Raw genomic sequence first — 23,133 nt, 5'->3', positions numbered from 1 at the left:
GCCGCGCGCCCGGGGCCGGCGCTAGCGCTCTCTCCCCTCCCTCCCCCAAGCGCCATGTGCCCGGAGCCGGCGCTAGCGCTTCCTCCCCCCGCAAGCGCCGCGCGCCCGGGGCCAGGGCCGGCGCTCTCTCCCCCCCATGCACCGCAGGGGCTGAATCCGCAGCGTCCCCGGGGCCGGGGCTCACCGTGCGCCACGCGCCCGGGGCGGCTCCGGCACCGCGCATGCGCCACGTGCCCGGGGCCAGGCCAGCCCTGAGCACTTGGCGGGCGCAGAGAAATGGCCCCGCGGGCGCCATGGCGCCCACGGGCACCGTGTTGGGGACCACGGTATTAGATGATGAGCTTTTGTGGGCCAGACCCACTTCCTCAGATCAAATAGTGGAAGAAAATAGTCACAACCATATATACCAAAGGATACAATTAAAAAAAATGAACACATATGAAAAGGACAAATCACATTGCAGAACAGAAGGGGGATGCGGGGGGGGGGGGGGAAAAGGAAGGAAGGTAAGTGTCTGTGAATTGATATTAGAGGTGGGGAGAGTGGGATGTCTGTGAGCTAATGGTATTAGAGGTGATAATTGGGGAAGCTATCTTGGTAATGGGTAAGATAGTTTGAGTGTTTGTTCATTCCTTCTCAGAGAGTGTCGAATTTTAACATGAATAACAGTTCAGAGGATTCCCTTTCAAGTGCAGATGTAAAAGGTCTTTGTAGCAGAATGCAGGTGGTTAAGTCATTGAGAGAGTGTCCTTTCTGGTTAAAATGGAAAGAAACTGTTTTTTCTTTGTAATCTTGTCTGATATCTGTTTTGTGGGCATTAATCTTTTGGCAAAGTGTCTGAGATGTTTGTCCAATGTACATAGCAGACGGACACTTTCGGCACATGATAGCATAGATTAGATTTCTGGATGCGCAGGAATATGTGTTCTTGATCTTATAACTCACTTGGTTAGGTCCAATAATGGTATCAGCAGAGTGAATATGTGGACAAAGCTGGCAACGGGGTTTGTTGCAAGGGAAGGTACCAGGGTTGGTATTAGTGTGGTATGTCCTGTGGTGGTTGGTAAGAATCATCTTGAGGTTAGGTGGTTGTCTATAGGAGACTATGGGTCTGTCTCCCAGAGCCTCTTGGAGTATGGTATCCTGTTCCAGTATAGGCTGTAGTTTATTGATAATGTGTTGGACAGGTTTAAGTTGGGGGTTGTAGGTGATGACAAGTGGTGTTCTACTGTTGGTTTTCTTGGGTCTGTCTTGAAGTAGATGGTAGTAGTAGTACCATTGGCTAATGGTACTACTACTACTACTGCTTCAACCAACTGGCCTTGAAATGAACATTTTAACCAATACAAAATGCTCAGAACAAGTATTTGAGAAGTTCATTAGTTTCAATAAAAACACAAGATCATTGAATTCTTCCTTGGCCTTGGCCTTGGCCTTGTATTGTGGAGCCTAACAAAAGCGTGTTTGCCTTGCATATCAGCCTTTCGGCTGGAAACTGGATTCTACGCAGGGATCCACAGAGACAAGCCTAACTGAAGCTTCTGGAATTTGGTTTGCTTCAATCTAAGAAAATCCCCCAAGACAGGAAATTCTGTCAGCTCACTTAGGCTCCCACATGGGATATCACTCGGTGCACATGTTAAAATAATACCCTGGTCAGCTTTTATTTTGTATACCGTTGTGTCCACCCAGTTCTGTGGCGAACTAGCCAAATACCCACATGTGACTAGAGTGCTGGACACCATGGCTGTATACGAAGAGAAAGATCTGGGGCCATCTCACTCTCTTTGCTAAGGGTAGAGAGGATCTGTGACCAGCTTAATCTATTGTGCACTGGAGCTTCCCTTTGCTCTAGAGAACGTGGAAGGGAGGTGGGTTTTGACATCCGGCTGGAAGGGCGCATGGTTCCATGCAATGCAATTACTCTTGGTCTAGAGCACATTTTATCTGAGGGATGCCATGAGACCTATGATGGGCATTGAGAAACTGCTGCAGATCTCTGAAGAGTCCATTCAGTGTTCACTTGAGAGGCCGATGCTGTGCAAAGATGCGTGCATGAGGAACAGAGAGAGCAGATGACTATTATGGAACAGCGCTTTCCTAAGCAAAAGCACACTGTTGTAATGACCATTTGTCTCGAATAGTCACGTGGCAAGGATTTGCAAACCTGTTAAAACTTCATCAATAGAGAGGAACTCATGCTTTAGTGAATCAGGAAGACAGGGCACAAGACTCTCCAGGTGAACTGCAAAGGCTGTAACTTGCAAATGCCAGAGAGCCCCTGATCCTGGGAGAAGCTGTTCTTGGCAGCTCATCAGGTAACTGGTCTCATTAAAGATGGACAAAGTAAACCTTTCAGTCTTCATGGAGCTAGCAGTACCCTGAGAATTCTTACAATGATCTATGGGCAAGTAACTTAGATAGGCTACATGTTAAGGGCATTTGCTCATTGCACTGATAAACAAATCTTAATTTTATATCAAAGATCATGAGGTGGCCTATAAAAAGGAAGCTGCTACGGGTCTCTTAAAGACATTTGCTTATTGTATAATTTATGCTTTACTAATACCATCCCTTCCTGCTTCTAGTCCATCATCTGTATGTGCACAGTTGCAAACTCTCAAGCCACCTAATGACAGTTTTCTTTTCTGTGTTCAGGCACTTTAGATAATAGGAGACCTCACCCTCTTGCTTTTAATGTAACATCTCAACACAAAGTGGTTGTGGTGAAAGAGGTTGTTGAAGCTCAGAACTGGGTCTATTAAAATGATGTATTTACATGGTCCCCCTTTCTTAGTATCAAAACACTCAAACAGTAGGTCTCTTTTAGGAACAAGTCCCCTTCTGATAGGATAACTGTCTTTCCAGTAGGCCACAGCTGTGTTCAGCTCAGATAAGACCCATATTTGTATTTTGTACAACTCCGTGCTATCTAAACAGACAGTGGAGTTAATAGATTCTTCGGCTGTCCTCGCATAGGGTATGTCTACACTTGCACCCTCTTTGAGAGAGGGATGCAAATGAAGACATTTGAAATTGCAAATGAAGCTGGGATTTAAATACCCTGTGCTTCATTTGCATAATAGCATTTTGGTGCTATTTCAAAATACAAAATGTGGTATAGAGGCAGTTATTTCGGGAGAACACCCTTCCGCCGAAATAACTATTAGCCTCATTTTATGAGGAGCAAGGGTTATTTTGAAGGGTGTTCTCCCAAAATAACTGCCTCTATACCACATTTTGTATTTCGAAAGAGCGCCATAACACGATTATGCAAATGAAGCACGGGATATTTAAATCCCAGCTTCATTTGCCATTTCAAATGTCTTCAGTTGCAGCTCTCTTGAAAGAGGGTGCAAGTGTAGACATACCCTCACTCAATGGGCGGGCAGGCAGGCAGGCGCTGTTGTACAGCTCCTTTTGGTCTCTACTGAAAATAATTTTACAGGTGGCCCAGACAGCCTTTGAATCTAAGCACCAACAGGTAATCATCTCGAGGAACAGCAAGGATCTCACTTACATTGTTAGGCAGGTTTAGAGCCATTTTGAAGGGATGTTATTACTAGATTTGTCTAATGGATCTCTTCCCCCTCTGTGTCCCACCATCCAAAAACAGTCAGTCACCATTTCCATTTTTTATGAACCAGAGAATTGGCAACTTCCTTCTCTTTTGCTTTCCCCTTTACTAGGAAACCTTTTGAGAATATGGAAGAATATTAGCAGGTCACTCACATGGAAAAGAATGTAGATGGGCTAAGTCTAATTCCACAGGTGAAAGTGTCCAATTTCTTTTCCTCTCCCCTTTAAAATACTAAGTTACCTACTTTTCTTAAATAACTTGAGTCTTTATGTTTGAGTTCTGGGTTCCCAGTGACCCTATAGCAGGTTTATTACTTCTTACTACAAAATAAACCTGCTTCCTAACCCCCTTCTTCAAAACCCTTAGAGCTGTAGAACAGGGTAATGCAGCAGAAGCAGGAAGGAAGTCTCCCACACTACAGTCTAACTTGGACAGAATGAGAATGAGGGAAAAAAAAAAAACTTTATTAGGAAGAATGACCCCTTCACATTCACTAGAGCACTCTCTCTCCTTTGAGCAGAGGGCCTCCAGTCCCTTGCAACAAGGGTAGGTGGTCTAGGGAAGGGATGAGATTAAGGGCTCAGAAAGGATCCAAAACATCCAGAAGTGGAGAGGATAATTGCAGGATGAACAGGAGTGCCTCACAGCAGATGACCTTGTCTTCCTACAGAGAAGCATGGTGAAAAGCGCCGGTAAAGCAGACATTTCAGCTGGAGGGTGAGGTACAGCTGATTTTAGCTCCCAAGGCGGCATTTTCTAAAGCACCTGGCCCCAATTATAGTGCCTGCTATTCCTAGGTTAGAGAGGGATCAACTTTGGTACAGCAGATAAGGGCTTAGGGCATAACAATTACTTAGCTCTCTAGACCAGGGGTTCCCAAACTTTTTGACACAAGGACCAGTAAATCCATTCACGAGCTTTTGGAGGACCTGTAACATTCATCTGCATATTCATTAAGCAAATTACAAATATGGTGGTTTTGGTCCTCCCAAAGCCCCCCGAGCCAGCTTTAGCAAAGCTTTTGATACGGCCACCCACAATATTCTTACCAGCAAGTTAAGGGAATATGGATTGGAAAAATGGACGGTAATCCAATAAAACCCTGCACCACCACACTGTATTGAAAAGGGGCTCATTTATTTTCAGAAAGCTGACATCATCTTTGGAATTTTTTAATCCATATTCTCATTCCGGATGGTGGATGCGCCAGGCTCTCTCCATTCTGACACACTGTAGTGCCTTTCAACCTCACTGGCAGCAGTGGGGATATTTAAAAGGCCCTGCTTTTACATTTTTATTTAGGATCTGTGTGCGCCCTGAACTGTACCCCCCCCCCCCCCCCCCCCAAGCCGATCTCTCCTGGCAAGCCCTGCTGCCCCAGCGAGCTGGTTTCTCCACCCCCCACCCGTGATCTACCCTGGCCAGCCCCACTGCCCCCCCTCCCCCACCCCTGCTTCCGACGGCCAGTTCCCCAGCCAGCCCCACGGTCTCCCCTAGCCAGCCTCACTGCCCCCACGAGCCAGTTCCCACCCACACCATCTCCCCTGGCAAGTCCCACTGCCCCCTGCCACCCCCGGCCAGCCCTGCCACGTGATCTCCCCCAGCCAGCTTCACTGACCCCGCCAGCTGGTTCCCACCCCCACGAACTCCCCTGGGCAGTGCTGCTTCTGCCAGCTGGTTCCCCTCCCTATCTCCCCCGGGCACCTCCACTGCCCCAACCCTGCGGTCCATATCCAGCCCCTCCTATCCCCTCCACAGCCAGCAATAAGAGCTTACCTGGTAACCCTCACTATGCCTCTGCCGGGACCCTGAAACATACGGCTGCATCCGCCCAGCCCGGCTAAGGGCTTGGGGAACCCAAGCAGTCTGGACACTCTGGCAGCCACGCTGAGGCCCGGTATTACCGGGACACAGCCCGTAGTTTGGGAAATGCTGCTCTAGAGGATTCTTCTGGCTCTCCTCTGAACTCGCTCCAATTTATCAACATTGCTCTTGAATGGCAGATATCAGAACCAGATATTATAGTTCAGGGGTGAGGAACCTTTTTTGGGTGAAGGGCTGCTGACCCACAGGAAAAAAAAATCAGTCGGGGGCCTCACAAGGACAGCGGGGGGAAGGGGAGAGAGAGAAGGCTGGAACACTAATATGGGCTTCTCAGTGCTGGGGAGAGGCCTGAGCCTTGGGGGCCAGACGAGGCAAGCCGGGGGCCAAGCCTTAAGTTCTCCATCCCTGCAATATTCCAATACCACTCAAGTAGAATACCCTCCCTACTCCTACTCTACATGCCCCTCTTTATCCAGCCCAGGGTCACATTAGCTCTTGGCACATGAAGCTCATAGTTCGCAAGGTACCCATGCATCCAGGGATTTGGAGTAATCAAATTTTTGAATAGCTCCGCTCCAACGCCAATAGTGACTGCTCCACCTCTGCTCCGAGTTTTGACTCACATTTTATTTCTAAATTGCAAGTTAGTTTATTCAATATTTTCCAAGTTTTTAATTAATCTCAAGAATGCTTTAATATAGATATATCAATGAAATTTGGTATGTGCCGTAGCGTTAGTACGTGCTATTGCTGTACTACAACATTAATTGTTGGGAAGTAACGAGGCTACAGGTTACAAGGTTGAAAATAAACACATACTAATCTAACTAATCTACACGGGTACGTACTTGCCTAACCTTGGCACAAGGGTGGGAGCAGTCTGCAGTGTTGCCGGATGTCTGATAATTATCTGATTCTTTAATAAAACTTTGCAATTTTGTATCTGTACATTAAATCTTGATTTCGGCCGAAGTGAGAATAACTGTGACATATTACGTAAAGTGGTAAAGTAGATGTTAATATCAATTGTTATACAATCTGAAATTTTGGCACCTTTAGGAGTTTCTGCCAAAATACCATTCATTTTGGATTAAAATGAAAAAAAAAACTGGAGCAGTCAAGATTTTCTGTGCTCTGGTTCTGAGCTCCACTGTTCTGAGCTCCAGCTCGGGGCTCTGCTCCAAAGCCCTGCATGCATCCCAAACCTTTTCCAGAAGAGAATCCACTATCCTGGAAGCAGGGCCTACATTTTTGTTCTTACATACATACGTATGTGTATCACAGAACCATGGACGAGTATGCCCTCCTACGGTCTCTTCCGACCCTAGAGTCCAGCTCCCTGATCAAAGTAGGGATGTTAAATATCAGTTAACTGAATAATCGAGTAACCTCATGAATCAGTTACTCCCAGGGACAGGGACAGGGCCGGCAGCCAGAGCAATCCGGCCACCCTCTCAAGGAGCCCCCCCGCCACACCCACTCCTGATACAGAAGCAGCAGCGCGGAGCGCCAGGCAGGAGCTGGTCCGCAAGGGGAGCCAGTTTAAAAACCAGCCCCTAGCGAACCGGCTGCCTGTGGCCCTGCGCTGCTGCCTTGGGTACCGAGATAGCAGTGCGGGGTGGCAGGATCTGAGCTCCTGAACACGGTCCGAGCTCGAACTGAGCCACACTACCTGCCCATCTGGCTCCTAACACTCTTTAAATGCAGAGCCGAAGTGGGGATTCATCCCAGACCCGGCACAAGCCTGGGCTGCTGGCCAGCCTGATAAAAAAAAATTACTGGGGGGGGGTTGAGAGGAAGAAGGGGATGCGTGTAATCTATAGCATTAGTCTATACGCTTTTGCTCATCGGTTAGTCGACTACACTGTTACATTCCTAGCTCAAAGCAGGACCAGCCACAACTAAATCATTCCAACCAGGGCCCTGGCAAGCCAGGCCTTACAAACCTTTAATCCAACCCATTTCAGTGCTACCATAGTGAAATTCCTCCTAGAATCCAACCTAGAGCTCTCCCTCCGACAATTGAGACCTTGGCCTCTTGTTCTCTAATCTGCCACCACTGCCTAATCTGCAGGGAGTTGAAGGCTGCTATCAAATCCCCCCTCACTTCTCTCTTCTGCAGACTAAAATCATCCTCTCCTCCTAAGTCATGGGCCCCAGCATGCACAGATATATTGGTAAGATGGGTACAAGAAAACAAGTGATGCAGATAACCAGGGCTCGACAAACTTTAGAATCTACTCGCCTGTGGCAAGTAACTTCAGCCGCGCGCCCCGTTTACCGGTGGCTCTTGCACATGCACAATGCAGGGCTGGCAAGCAGCTTTTGCCGCTGTTGTCAAGCCCTGCAAATAACTGAGTCAATGATCTAGCTGCCTCATTTCCCCCTTTTCTGAGTGACCTTTATCAAGAACTATACTGTTTTCTTTCCAGTCACTGATAAAAATGCTACCCAGCATAGGGCCAAGAACCAATTCCTGCAACACCCCACCTAGAAATACACCTGCGCAATGACAACTCCCTGTTTACCATTACGTTTGCTGGCTTTTATTCCCTTGAGTGTGGGCCATGGTAATATTTCATCTTCTAGTTTAACCAAGATACCATGTGGAACCAAGTCAAATAGATGTTGTACAGAAGTCAATCTATTTTCCATAAACCCATGATGACTCATTAATATTATCGTCCCCTAATTCTCTCAATGGAGTGTTGCATCAGCCACTCCATTACCCTGAGGATAAAATATTTCACATTTTTAGCCTGAAATCTGTTTCGCTAGATGTCCTTGCTAGAAATAGGAGTAAAAGGATTGACTGGCCCCCTTCCCGTTTAGTCTGTACCTCTCAGGCATTCGCCTCCTCAGCTTACAAGTGCCACTTTGATTCACATTCTCCTTGTACGTCAAAGTTTAGCCAAAGCACTTGCCAGCAAATAGCGATATTTAAGGCATAGTGATCAGAAGGGACGACCACATTCCAAGTGATGCTGTGCCCATTTAGCACTCAATATTTTCTATCCCATTCTTTACTCTGAGCTATTCAGTGATTATTTGACCATGGATGTTTACTGTGTATTCATGCCCAGGGCTCTTTCCTGAACTGATCATTTAGAACCTCACCATATCTGTGCGGTTCAAATTGTATCGTCCAATGTACGAGACTCAACTCGCATCTCCGCTCATTTACCTAGTTATTAGACTTACCAAAGGGTGCCTAGCCTCACGTTTTTCAGTTCATGAGATGCAGGTGGTGGTGAAACAGTTCACACCCTGGGTAATTCACAATTAACTCCCTGAAGCCTTGAAAAGTAGGTCACTTCCCTTAGGGAGAACCCAGACTTCCCCCTTGGAGCAGTCTCCTTGAATGCAACATGAGCACCTCTGGGCAGGGATGGGACATAACAGAAACCGCTATACAGCGTCAGCCTGTTTCTTAGTGTAGTCCCCTTACTAAAGGTGCCTCTGATTATTCTCTGGGAAGATCCAGTGTGCTGCAATCTAGCCCCAGAGACTACAATTCCTACGAGCCCTGGAGGAAACCAGGAAGGAAGGACCGTTTGGGTGCTAGGTCTCTCTGCTGAGAGTCTCTCCATGCAGTGGTCTGGGGACTCTTCCCTTTTCTTTTTGGAAGAGAGGAGCCAGGCTGCAGGAGGAGTTTTAGCCAGTCCAGGAGCTGTTTGAATCCCAAGCCTGTAACTGCGACCTGAGCCTTTGGAACTGGAATCTAGCAGGCTGCTTCTGATCGCCCTTTGGCTGTACCTGTGGCTAGAAGTGCTACTCTGCACCCAGAAGGAGACTAGAATCATCCACTCCAGCTGCAAAATATTCAAGCACACCCACGCAAGCAAGAGCATGGCCCTGAGGAGTGCACACTCTGGGGTGTATGCAAGTGCCAGATAGGTTCCTATTATTTCTGTGTACTTTGTTAATGCTATTCACTGTTGATCTGTTAACCTCTTAACTTAAAGAAACAGAGGTTAAGTTAAAAGGTTGTTCATTCTACTATCAGAGGGGTAGCCGTGTTAGTCAATCTGCAAAAGCGATGAGGAGTCCTGTGGCACCTTATAGACTAACTGAATGTAGGAGCATAAGCTTTCGTGGGCAAAGACCATGCATCTGACGAAGTGGGTCTTTGCCCACGAAAGCTTATGCTCCTACACTTCAGTTAGTCTATAAGGTGCCACAGGACTCCTCATCGTTCATTCTACTGTAATCTATCAGATGTAGACTATTTAGGATTTGTAATTGTTGTTCTGGAGCTAGATCCAGATTATTGCTGGAATAATTTTATTCCTGGAGGCTCCCAAGGCACACCATTAAGTGTGTACAGGGCCAGCCAGGTGGAGGCACAGCCATTGTATGTTCCTTACGAGCAAGGGACTGCAGCAAGGGAGTGAACAGGGTTTCCCCAACTAATCACCACCACCTTGTTAAAACCATCAGGCGCCCAGGCATGCCTGTGAGTGTGACCTGCTCCAGAGTAACCAGGGGAGGAAAAAGGGGGTTACATTAGGTTAGCTCGTCACATCTGCCTCTCATTGGCATGCAGCATGATAAATTGCTGCATGGCCTAAGGATGTTGAATTCCAGCCAAATGAGTAACTTCCTCTATCTAGGAACTTGCAAGTGTTATGAAGACAGGTGCCCACAGTTAAGCCTCCAGATGCAGCTGTCGGGGAGGGGGGGGGGCGCAGGACTGGCTGGCCCCTCAGAAAGACGGATTAGTACTACTTTGAGGGGGCTGGTTTTGCTCCAGATGTCCCTTGGAGACTGAAGGAACACTGAGGGCCAAAACGGCAGAGATAGATTTTCCTTCTTCCTTGCCAGGAAGGTATGAACAAGGTAACCAACACTGCCCTGATCCGCCCATCAAGTCTGCTTGACACAGAGCCTCCGGTTCGAAGTGTGGAAATTCAGATTCTCCTGACCGTTCCACAGACGAGGTCTCCCACAAATGCAGCACGAGGCACCACTGAGCACAGGAATCCTGCCTATGCCCGAGCCCAGTGGTGAGTAGTACACCCACTGTGCTGTACTATGCAAGGAAAGCTGGTTTAAGAGCTGCAATGCTACCTCCTGTCTCCACAGCAACAGTGTACACTAGCCCCGGCAGCATTTATAGGAGCCCTGCGAGAGCTACTGCAAACCAGAATGTGAGTACAGGCAGTCCCCGGGTTACGTACGAGATAGGGACTGTAGGTTTGTTCTTAAGTTGAATCTGTATGTAAGTCGGAACTGGCATCCTGATTCAGCCGCTGCTGAAACTGATCAGTTTCAACAGCGGCTGAATCTGGACGCCAGTTCTGACTTTAAGAACCCCAGGCTCCGCAGCTTTGCTCTGCTTTGCTCCCCGTCCCCCTGGACTGCAGACCAGGGGGATGGGGAGCAAAGCGGCGGAACACGCGGGCAGCGGACAGCCCAGACGCGTCTGGGCTGCCTGCTGCCTGCGTGTTCCGCCGCTTTGCTTCCTCTCCCTGGTCTGCTGGACACCAGGGAGAGGGAGGGCCCCGTTCGTAACTGCGGATCCGACATAAGTCAGATCCGCATAACTCGGGGACTGCCTGTAACGGAATGGGAGCAGGCTCTTCAACCCTGTGGGGTGCTGCAAACAGACTCAAGGAGCTAGACTTACAAAGTCAAGGGCTGAAATCCCACTGCTGCCCCTTGTGTAGTCAGGCACCAATGATACTAACACCGGGCCCGTGCACACAAATGCCCTGACTGTATGCTAGCCTCCCTCCTCTTGCATCCACACCCGCTGGTCATTTCTCTTCTGAGCAGAGTAAGCTCTTTAGGACAGGACCTGTCCCTCCCCATCAGAGGTGGGTAACAAGAGAGCTCGACTGGCTGCCCCCCAGAGTGACTCACGATCAGGAATACCCAAGACTCCAGACTTCTGCAGTGAGGTCCCAGGAGGGAAGGAGAGGGTGTCAAAATCCCGGTTTCCTACCAGGATCAAGGCAGCGCCAACCATAAGGACACTTGAAAGAGGCCTATATTCCCTGTGCCCCTACATGAAGGGCACTCTGTAAAGAACGTAGCAGGAGACGTCCACATGCAGGATCATTATGATTTTTGAGCCCAAGTCCTTAGGGAATGCAGATGCTGAGGGGGTGCAGTGAACATTGCAAAACCTCTCCAACTTCACCTCAATTTGATCCCAACTCGTTCCCCACATGTGGCTGTAAATGGCAAGTGAAGTGAGTTGTGGGGCAGAACTAAAGCTAGTTCCTAATTAATAAGCACGTGTCATCTGTGTTAGCAATCTCGGCAAAGAGAAAAAAGCAGCCGTTGCACAGACCATTTACTAACATGAGGGGACTAGATGCTCAATATACATTTTAGAATAGTAGGCATTTCAACCTGAACCCCAATCTTCTTTCAATGTGCACATCCAATGGCTCAGCTATTAGCTAGCTGCTTTCATAGAAGAGATGTTACCTTCTTGGCAATAAATACCAAGAATATCCAGAACTCAGAACGAGGGCTGGAAAAGGTTAACCGATTACCCAGTAAGCATTAGCATTACTAGTATGCTTACCCAATAACTGGTTAATCGGAAAACCAGCCAGAGAGGTAGGGGACAGACACCGCCCACTGTGACCCAGCCAGTGTGACCCCAGCTGGCCAGAGCAACCCTCCACATGGCGGGACCCAGGCCAAGGGGAGCAGCCCCGTGCCTGCTGCAGTATGGCGCAACCCCAGCCGACTGGAGCAGTCAGCCTCTGCCTGCATGGGACCACAGCCCCAGTGTTAAACTACTACAATTATGTCAGTTGACTTTAATGGCTACTTACATTCCTACTCAGAACACAATTTGAACAGAATTTATCAGCTGCTACAGTTTGATAAGGCCAAAGTTGGAGAAAGCCATTTCCTTAAAGACAGAACCACATTCTGCCACGAACTGCAGGGTGCACAATAAGCTCTAACAGACATTACTAGCTTAGAACTAGCTGGAAACCATGCACAAAAGCAGACACCAGTATTTCCAGAAAACATTTTGCAATTTAATACACTTTGCAGTCTCTGCAGACCAGAATCTCATGCACAGCCATGCATTAAGAGATGACAAATAATTTTACAAGGTATCCTTGAACACTACTGAAAGATTGTAGATTATTTTAGCTTAATCTGTAGTTGACTATACTCAGAGCAAAGGGCTAAGATTCTTTTTTTCAAGTGCCTAAAATACATCCCATTATAGCAGCTCAGCATAGCTTGTATTTTTCAAGACAGGCCACATTTAATGAGGAGCTTACATTTAGACAACTGTTTTTCAAAAGCTTGGCTATACTATCACGGCTCTACAAACTCATTGCTGGTTCAGAGCCAGCATTCTGAATGTGTTACAAAGCTAATGTAGCCAAATTACAATTTAACAATCCATGTGCAAACAAACTGGCAACATTTTAAAGCAAATAAAATTGTATAGGTATACTAACATCCTAGTCTTGGGATATCCAGTCAAGCTAGGCAAGGAGATGTGTTTGTCCCTTGCATACTCCCAAATGTGGAAGTAGGATCAGAAACTGGATCTGGAAGAAAGGGTAAACAGCATGTTAGTTAACTTCACAGATGACATGGGGAGAGGCTGCAAACATTAGTGAGGACAAAAATACAAAGTGGATCTAGAGAGGAACACAGCACAGACAAGTACATATGAAAAATCATCAAATGTTCAACGATAAGGACATGGAGCAGAAAGGAGCAAGTTGAAAGAAACCTAGGAGTGACAGTAAAAGCTAGTTGGACACAGACACTGCAAGAGGATTTTGAAGTACAGAGGTATCAAAAAGGAGCAGGGAAGGGAAAATCCTTCCTTATGTGACCTCTGAGCCACTAATGCCATCAATTTACACCATGCTAGGGATCAAAAAATTCACTCCCACACAGCAAGTAAAAAGCTTTCCTCAGCAGATGCCATCAAGTTCTGCTCAACTGACGAAATCACTAGCTACTGTGGTCCAAAACTCTGCATTTGTAAGGATGGCCACCAGTCAATAGAGCGGGATTCTCCTGTGCCTCCTAGCTTTAACTAGCACCAGAGTGAAAAAGATCTGCTTTTGGGCAAGTTCTTAGCAGCAACCAAGACAGGCTCTTCTGCTATTCACAGAGAACAGGAAAATTTGTGTGTCGCTCGCCTGAAAATTTCCTTTTGTGAAGCAATGTGACCCTCAGCTCTATGGCATGCATAGCCTTAGACAGACCCAATTACTGTCAGTCTGTGGACAGGGTGATGTGGCTCCTCCACCTCTGAGAAGCTCACACCATTGGAGAGACTTTCATTGCATCCATAACAAAAGCCTTAAGTTGGAATACCAACAAGTTCTCCTGCAGGGCAAGGATTTTAGTGAAGAACAAGCTTGAGTGCCCGTTGATAATACCACAGCTTTCCCAAATTTACAGCTCAAAGGGGCTTGGATTTCAATACACAGTTTTCTTGTCTAGAAGGAGACCCACAGATCTAAAGACCCGAGGAATTTCATAGCAGTGATCTTTCTGCCCATGAAATTGCCACAGCTCAGAAAATGAGATGACTTTTCAAAACCGGAGTTGCATTTTTTACTGGAAACTCAGAAGCATCAAGTATTTTCACTGCCTAGAATTGGAAGAGAGAGTGCTTCTGTTCCAATTGATGACACCAGCTGATGAAGGATCAGTCTATTTGTGCTTTTCCTGACCAGAGTGGCGTGATTCATTCATATTTTGAGAGTTCTGTTTAAGGGTAGTTCCTGAGCTCTATGGAACCTGGAGTTAATCTTTGGCACAAAGGCAGAAATCACTTGTGAGCACCCATCTCTCTCTGGAAGATACAGTAGTGGAGATACCATGGAAAAAGCGCTTCCCACTCAGATCCTTCAAGCTGAAGAGTTTTAAAAAATAGGTCACTTCAATTGGTTAGGTAGCATGGAGAGAGACTTTTCTGATCAGTTCAACCAGAAAGCCTGTGAAGGACTGAACTGAACGTGTACCTCATGGAAAGCCTCTTGTATCCTTCTGAAGGACGCAGAAGAGACTGCTCTCCAAACACCACTGGAAATCTGGGTAAGATTAAATCCACATTTCACCTGCTGCATGAAGATGTTAGACAAAAGCAGCAACTTGACCTTTACTTCAGACTGGACTCAGGACAGTCCTGGCGACACTAAGTCTCTGGTACGGATGCAGAATCACTTTTGGGAGGGTGAGCCATCCCTGTCCTGCCAGCTATGGGCAAGCCTCCGCCAAGCTCATGAATAGGTTGAATTAGACAATCTTTTTCTGGAAGCTGAAGTAAGGATATTACCTCTTTGACTTGAGACTGTTCAAGGCGCAGGCAGCCACTGTCCAGACTCTCATGCATTAACTGGCTGCTTTAAAAGCAGATTCCTTCTCTGTAGAAAGCTGATGGCAGGTCTGTGTGCTGCCTCAAGGAGATCCCTGAGGATTCCTTGTCCAGAAGGCAGCTACCTAAAAAAATGCATCTAGGAATCCCTTCGGCCACTTGGTCAATAGGGCCTCTGTGGTCTTAGCTTTGTAATCGCAACAACAGAACCCTGGAGCTTTGCCTCAGTTGGGATAGCATCTTGTCTGGTGGGTATAATCTGTGGCCATGACCAGGGCTCGCCACGGTCCGCATGTGCAGATCGCCCGAAACCAGCTCTTACGGATTGTAATCTACTCCCCGTGGGCAACTAGATGACAGATTGTTGAGCCCTGGCCATGACACTGACAGGTCACATCAAGTCCTCCATAGAAGATGGCCTGAGAACTGCTATGCATTTGGGCTGTCAAGTAATTTGAAGAAGTGGCATGCTTAGCCATGCTGTTAAACAGAATACCAGCAATATAAATATATGTGGATGCTTTTGACTTTTGCAAATGTTGATTTATAATGCAACACTGTATAGGAAGTGTCCAGTGCTCAGTGTATATTTATTTTTGATTATTTCTTTTACAGTGCAAATATGTAGTTCTCAATTGCCCCAACACAAGTACCGTGGTGCAATCTCATCATAAAAGTTGAACTTATGAATGTAGAATTGTGTACAAAAAATTCAACTAGTGTAAAACCGTGGGCTCAAGTCCGCTCAGTCCTGCTTCTTGTTCAGCCAAACAAGTCTGGTTACAATTTGCAGGAGAAAGTGCTGCCTGCTTCTAGTGTTCGGTCACTTGAAAGCGAGACCAGGCAGGCGTTCGTTTGCATGGCACCGCTGTAGCTGGCGTTGCAAGGTATTTGTGTGCCAGATGCGCTTGAGGATTCAGATATCCCCTCATGCTTCCAGCACCATTCAGAAGGTTCTTGCTGATGGGGTTCTGCTCAATGAAGACCCAAAGCACAGGGGATTGGTGCCTGTTCACTGGCATTGGCTCAGATGCCACCATCAGAAGGTGGATTTCATTCTTTGGTGGATCGGGTTCTGTAATTTCAGCATATTTGGAAACTTCTGAAAGCATGCCCCACACCTCATCCCTCTCAGATTTGGGACAGCAGTTCAGATTCTTAAGCCTTCGGCTGAGTACTGTAGCTATTATTTAGACATCTCACATTGGTACGTTCTGTGCATTTTGTCAATTCTGCAGTGAAAGTGTTCTTAAAACAAACGTGTGCTGGGCATCATTCGAGACTGCCATCCCATCAAATATATGGCAAAAGGAGGGTAAAAACACTCAAATAATTAATGCATTATGTTCTTTACCAAATGTCAACACGGAAGAATACGAATGCCTTCAGGAATGGTGGCAAAGCATGAAGGGGCACACAAATGTTTAACATCTGACATGTAAATACCTTGCAACACCTGCTACAAAAATTGTCATGCAAACCAATACCTGTTCTCACTTTCAAGTGACATTGTAAACAAGCAGCAAGTGGAGTTATTTCCTGCAAATTATAACCAACTTGTCTGAGCGACTGAATAAGAAGCAGGACTGAGTGAACTTTAGACTCTAAAGTTTTACTTCTTTGAGTGTGGCTATGTAACAAAAAAATCTGCATTCGTTAATGCGTTCACAGTAAAGAGACTGCACTACAGCAGTGTCTCTCAACCAGTGGTACAGAGGCACTCAAGAGAAGTTGGGGGGAGGGGGAGTCAACTGAAATTTGGAGAAAAGTGAATTTGTTTTAAGTTTTATAGCACTTTTTATACTTTTTACACCCAAAAATTGTGACACCCTGCTGGCTATGATTAAATTGTTTAAAAAAAATGTGTTGCAATGGTAGGAAAAAAAGTGTGTCTGAAAACTGTAGGTACTGGGGTGCTTTTTTTTTTTTTAAGGGGGAGTACTTTATAAAAAAGGTTGAGAAACACTGCACTATGGTACTTGCATGAAATGAGGTGAGAAATACTAATTTTATCACTTTTACAGTGCAAATATTTGCAAAGATAAAATAAAGTGGGCACTGTACTATTTGCAAGCCATGTTGAAATAAAAACTAACATTTGAAAGTGTAAAAAACATCCAAAATATTTCAACTTGTACCTATTGTTTAATTCCAATTATAAAAAATTAATCATGAGTTAGCTACAATGAAAAGTGACAACCCCACTCTTAAGGCGAGAAACCATTTCAGAAACACTCAGTGCCATTGTTAAAGCAAAGGGTAGTAAGATGTTCTGGCAGGGTTGTGCTATAAAACCAAAACAGAGAAAGCATCTATGCACCTACCCAGTTGAGTTATGTACTTTCAGCCAATCTAAAGAAGGGAGATGTAGGATGGATGGCTACCTGGCCAGCTTTGTCAAAGGACATTGGAGATCAGCGATTCAGGCTATGAACTTATGCCAAGAGATCCAAGAGACGTCCTGTGAAGTTACTGGACTGCGGTACAACTTTATAGATCATGGTTTTACATTGGCACAAATCTTGTGCCAAGGCTGTCGAGTGAGAGGTCATTAGAAAAGTTGTGATTTGCTGGTTATGACTATCATGTGTGTGCACGTATCCCCTTTGTGCTTGAAGATGTGAACATTGGCTGTGTGCCTGCACTTCAATCTGAGCTCCTGAAGTCTCCCTCACAGAATAGCTATCCAGTGGGTTTGGGAAAGTCTATTCAGGTTGACTGGCTCAAACATTCCAATGGACAACGAGACATGAACAACACTGAATGACCTTTCCTGCAAACCTCCAATCTGGAACGTGGGCCATGGCATCAACCTGCACAGAACTGAGTCTTTCGTGTACAGGGACTTGCCCGTGGGGCTCCAAACGGCATCTAACTGCTGCACGTTTCCACAGCAAGAACAATGGGATTCCTTCCATATAGAGGGAGACGCAAGAGGCCCCGGAAAGCCCTCCATTTGTCTTCAATCCTGCTTCTTTCCTGTGGAGGAACTTTGCAATGAACTGAAGCATCAAACAACGAAGACTGACAGACCCATCTCAGCTGCAGATGTACTCCAGAGACCGGACCTAAGCCAGCAGTTTACTCCATCTCTGCTATATGTCTGCACCAAGAACGTTGCTATTGTATGTATTTGATTCCTTTAACAATTTTAACTCTCACTCTTTCCTTTTATGGATAAAACTTTAGATTCCAAAGGATAGGCAGCGTGTGATCTGGGGGTAAGATTGTTAGGATATATTCTGAGGCCTATTTGTAAAGGCCTATACTTTAAGAATCTAGGTCTATTCTTACCATTTTGTTAATTACAGGGGTATAAAACCAATATCACACTCTCTCTGTATAGTCTGAGGCCTGGTTCTTCAAGCTGAGGCATTTGGCTAAGCAACAGAGGCATCCATAAGCTGGGAAATGTATAGTCACGTCTTGACACATTCCAATCCAGTCACATCGAAATAAGACAATTTTGGGCTGTCAGAAAGGTGAGGTGATCTCATCTGTCACCCCAGATAAAGAGCCTAGAAAATTTAAAGAAAAGGTAGGTTGATAGCTTTGTCTGGCAAGAACCCACTTGTCAGTAGCTGGGGTTGGAAACGCCTCATTTTCTTATTATGCTCCCCACTTCTCTATTGTTTATATGGGGTCTGTCTGGTTCTTTGGTTTCTTCTGTCTGCTGTACAATTAATTTTGCTGGGTGCAAGCCCATAAAAGAGGTGGAATACAACTGGACAGATCATTTTACAGTATTAGAATTGGCTAAAGGTCAATGAAATGAACTTAAGCATACCCGAAAAAAATTTAATATATAAAATATTTTTTCAAATACACATTTTTAACATATGTCTATAAAATGAAGCAAACAGGAAACAAGTTGGGAACAAGGGATAAGAGGCAAGTGGATTCATGCTCGCTGGAGGCTAGCCCCAATAAACATTGAATTGTTTGCCTCCCTGGGAGGACTTTGGGTACTGCTGCTCTCTGTTCCTATGAGAAGGACCAGGGAAGTGGGAGGGTGAAGGGATCACAGAATGTGGCTGGTCCCTTGGAATCGGAAGAAGTCTGAGAGAGGAGATTGGTTCTCATAACTGGTCACCTGTACTGGGAGGGAGGGGGGCACTGGCGGGGATAGTGGAGAATGGCACAAGCATCTGAGGGAATTGCTTACAAGGCTCTTTGTTAGCCAGGATGGTAACTAGTGCTCCTTGTGCCTGGTCTGATGTGCCTTGTAGTGGAAGAACCGAGCTGTAGCAACTTTGTCTCTAAGCAGTTCGCCCTGAATAAACTCAGTGTCCCCCAAGACTAGGGATGGGTAACCAGATAGTCCTGTATTTTGTTTCTGTTAAAGGTGAGGCTATGGAGCACTTTAAAGACTAACAAGATGGTTTATTAGGTGATGAGCTTTCGTGGGCCAGACCCACTTCCTCAGATCAAATAGTGGAAGAAAACTGTCACAACCATAGATACCAAAGTTCTGAAATGTGATTTGTCCTTTTCATGTGTGTTCATTTTTTTAACTGTATCCTTTGGTATATATGATTGTGACTATTTTCTTCCACTATTTGATTTGAGGAAGTGGGTCTGGCCCAAGAAAGCTCATCATCTAATAAACCATCTTGTTAGTCTTTAAAGTGCTACATAGTCCTGTGTTTTGTTTCAGCTACACTAGACTAACACGGCTACATCTCTCTCACTATTCACCTTTAACACGTGAGACTTCCCGGTTCCAGTTAAACGGTAGGGGCTTGAGCAGCTCCCAGGCCACCCATGGGCAGAGGGCTGATCCAGCACCTTGGTGCTCACCACATGCTGGATAGCTGGAACAGCTCCTGTCCATGGGGGGCCAGGCCAGGCCAGGCGGAGCACTCAGTCAACAGGGAAGTGCAGGAAACACTGTCTGATTTTCTCTTTGTTCTCCATTACGCTGCACTCTGCATAAGCAAGTAAAGGAGCAAAGGGAAGCTCTTTTGCCAGTAAAATCAAAGGCTCATAGCCAACAGGTTTTGGTTTTTTGCTCTGCAGCAGCATAGCTGCTGTACACCAGCTCCAAGGATGAGAACACTGGTGATCTTCTGAGAAGTCAAGCCACTTTCCCTGCCAGGCCTGATCTGCCTCCAGTGCTACAAAGAGAAGAGATCCAATGTGACTGGTCTGTGGACCTCATTACAAAGAGGAATTTCTTTAGCTAGAATAGCAGCCAAACTCCAGCATAAATTGTTCCCAACCCCCGGTGGGAAGCCTGCTCCTGGGGTAATGGAGAAGCCTTTCAGAGACTAAGCTACTGAATATAAAGGAACAGCCCCTCTCTCAGCTTCAGTGGGAAGGATGGAGAAGAACGCTCCTTCTCCTTCCAGCAAAAGGGCAGGTGGGCAGCCTCCAGACTTTAGATGAAACAAGACTCTGCACAGAGCTCCCCAAATAGCACAGTCGTAGCAACCTCCGTCACCTGAACAGACTTAGCTTTTCACATAGGCACTGGTATCCCTGAACTTTCATATCACACTTTGACCAACAGGCCTGGCAAGTAAATGTCTACCGTTTCCAAACATTGGGTTGTTTGCATTACAAAGAGTTTGTCTGACCACATGCAAACTAGCTAATGAGGGTGGCCACACCACAGCATTAGCTATAATGGAATTTTATCACCTCTCCAGATTGAGCATGTTTGGGAACTCAGTCTTGTTTCAACATCCTGTTAGGTTAATCCCTTGCGGTTGTTTATGGACTGATTAACCGACAGCCAATGCCGAACACTGGCTGTCCTGAGCAGTGACTAAGTCATGGTCAACATTGCTAGCTCAGTTATTCACAAGTATGGTCAAACATGAACACCGTATTGTTGACCAGTGTGCACTGATGGAAAGAGAATGAATGGTAGACATTGTGGATCAGGGAGAAGCAGTGGACATGGTATACCTACTCCTTAGTAAGGCATTTGATACCGTCTCGTATGACCATATCAATAAGCTACGGAAATACAACCTGGATGGATGCATAACTGGCTGGATAACCACTCAGAGTAGTTAAGGGTTCAGAATCATGCTGGAAGGACATAAGTGGGGTTCTGCAGGGGTCTGTTTTGGGGCCAGTTCTGTTCAATATCTTCATCAAGGACTTAGATGATGGCATAGAGAGTACGCTTATTAAGTCTGCAGATGATACCAAGCTTGGAGGGGTTGCGAGTGCTTTGGAGGACAGGGTCATAATTCAAAATTAGCTGGACAAACTGGAGAAGTGGTCTGAGCTCAACAGAATGAAGTTTAATTAAGGACAAATGCAAAGTGCTCCACTTAGGAAGGAACAATCAGTTTCACACACACACACAGAATGGGAAGTGACTGTCCAGGAAGGAGTCCTGCAGGAAGGGATCTAGGGGTCAGAGTGGACCACAAGCTAAAGGAGGCAACAGTGTGAGACTGTTGCAAAAACAGCAAACACGATTCTGGGCTGCATTAACAGGAATGTTGTGAAGAAGACATGAGAAGTCATTCTTCTACTTTACTCTGAACTGATTAGGCCTCAATTGGAATATTGTGTCCAGTTCTGGGCACCACATTTCAGGAAAGATGAGGAGAAACTGGCGAAGGTCTAGAGAAGAGCAACAAAAATTATGAAATGTCTAGAAAACATAAGCTATGAAGGAAGACTGAAAGAACTGGGGTTGTTTAGCTTAGAAAAGAGAAGACAGAGTGGACATTGATAGCAGCTTTCAAGTATCTAAAAAAAGATGTTACAAGGAGGAGGAGGGAGAAGAATTCTCTTATGATCAGAGGTCAAAGAACAAGCAATGGAATTAAATTCCAGCAATGAGGTTTGGGTTGGACATTAGGAAAAACTTCTTACCTTTCAGGGTAGTTAAACACTGGAAAAAGATACTGAGGGAGGTCGTGGAATCTCCAGCTCTGGAAATATGTAAGAGCAGGTTGGCCAGACACCTGTCAGAGATGGTCTAGACCAGGGGTCTCCAAACTTTTCAGCCCGAGGGCCGCATTAACTATCAAACAGCAGTTCGGGGGCCGACTACACACTTGAGGTCCAAATAAAAAACAATCAAAACATGGATGTTGTTTTTAATTATGTATTTAATATTATTTTATTCAGTTATCATTTAATAACACATTCATACACTACACATGAACACCTGTATTAGTGTGAATGGTGAAATTGTTTCCTGGATGCCAAAATAGCAGACATTTCTGGCTTTAGATTTGTTGTCCCTAACATCAACAGTGACCTGAGATTATCATCGGACAAGTTTGTTCTCAAATTGTTCTTCACGTATTTCATTCTTGAAAATGTTTGTTCACACAGGTATGTTGTTCCAAAGATTGAAAGGTACCTTGATGCAAAAGTTTTGACATTAGGAAAGTCTTCCTTGGGCAAAAACTGGTAAAAACCCACCAGTCCTATTTTGAACTTGTCCCTAAGGAGGTCATTTGCTTGCAACTCAATGACTTCCAGCTGCAGTTCATCTGGGCAACTGGCCACATCTGCTTCAAATGGGTTTTGAAACAATCTCACTTCTTCTGCCTTTGAATCCAAAAAGGTCTCCACGGGCCGGATGAGAGGGCCTCGCGGGCCGCATCCGGCCCCCGGGCCGTAGTTTGGAGACCCCTGGTCTAGACCAGTGATCCCCAACCTTTCGGGGCTGCCAGGCGCTATGGGGTGGGGCTGCTCACGTACTGGGCATCTGGGGAAGGGATGCGCATGCACCGCGAGTCCAGGGCAGGAGCCGCCCATGCGTCACGCACCCGGGGCCAGCACTGCGCATGAGCCGCACGCCCAAGGCCGGCACCATGCATGTGCCATGCGCCCGGGGGTGGGACTGCCCAGATCATTTGGCGGGTGCACAAATGCCCCAGCGGGCGTCACGGCGCCTGCGGGCACCACGCTGGGGACCACTGGTCGAGACAGTGCTTGGTTCTGCTGTAAGGGCATGGGACTGGACTCTACGACTTCACGGTCCCTTCCAGTTCTGGTGTGCTATGATTATTCTAAGGTGGCAGGGCACAGGGACGCTGAAGACGCCTCAAAGAAACATGGAAGTGGAGTGAAGAAGGGGAGAGAACAGTGCTAGAAGGGAAGCAAGTTCTACTATTAAATAAAAAGTTCATTTAAATGAAACACATAAGCAATGTTCCCGCTAATTTTTTTCATCCATGTGCAGAATAGGGACATAAAATCCTACATAAAAATCGGTCAACCAGCTAACCAATTAAACAGGATCCCAGAATGGCGACTGCTCTAGCCCCCAGTGGTGTGGCAGGGGAGCCCAATGGGTCTGGAGCAGCCTTCCACCCACGGCAGGATGCAGGCCGCTCCCAGGCACTGGTTGACCATTACCCTGTAAGGGTGATGCCTACCAGTTAACCAGTTACCGCTGACATCCCCAGTGCAGAATACATTT

At 46.2% G+C, this 23,133-nt stretch overlaps 1 protein-coding gene across 23 annotated transcripts in view; it reads right to left on the bottom strand.

Moving 5' to 3' along the window:
* Positions 1-23,133, bottom strand: part of LCOR (ligand dependent nuclear receptor corepressor) — a 118,887-nt gene that overhangs the window by 81,037 nt on the left and 14,717 nt on the right. For 13 of the 23 annotated variants that reach the window (XM_089780265.1, XM_089780276.1, XM_089780283.1 and 10 more), the window contains one exon: positions 12,847-12,939. The exons of the other annotated variants lie outside the window; for them this stretch is intronic. The gene's annotated coding sequence lies outside the window, so the exon portion shown is untranslated. The remainder of the gene's footprint in view (positions 1-12,846; positions 12,940-23,133) is intronic. 23 annotated transcript variants of the gene reach the window in all.

This window comes from Pelodiscus sinensis, chromosome 8 (genome assembly GCF_052426305.1).
Source record: "Pelodiscus sinensis isolate ZL-2025 chromosome 8, ASM5242630v1, whole genome shotgun sequence".
Lineage (NCBI taxonomy): Eukaryota > Metazoa > Chordata > Testudines > Trionychidae > Pelodiscus > Pelodiscus sinensis.
Note: the sequence above shows the minus strand (reverse complement) of the source record. Positions and strands in the feature narration are given on the sequence as shown.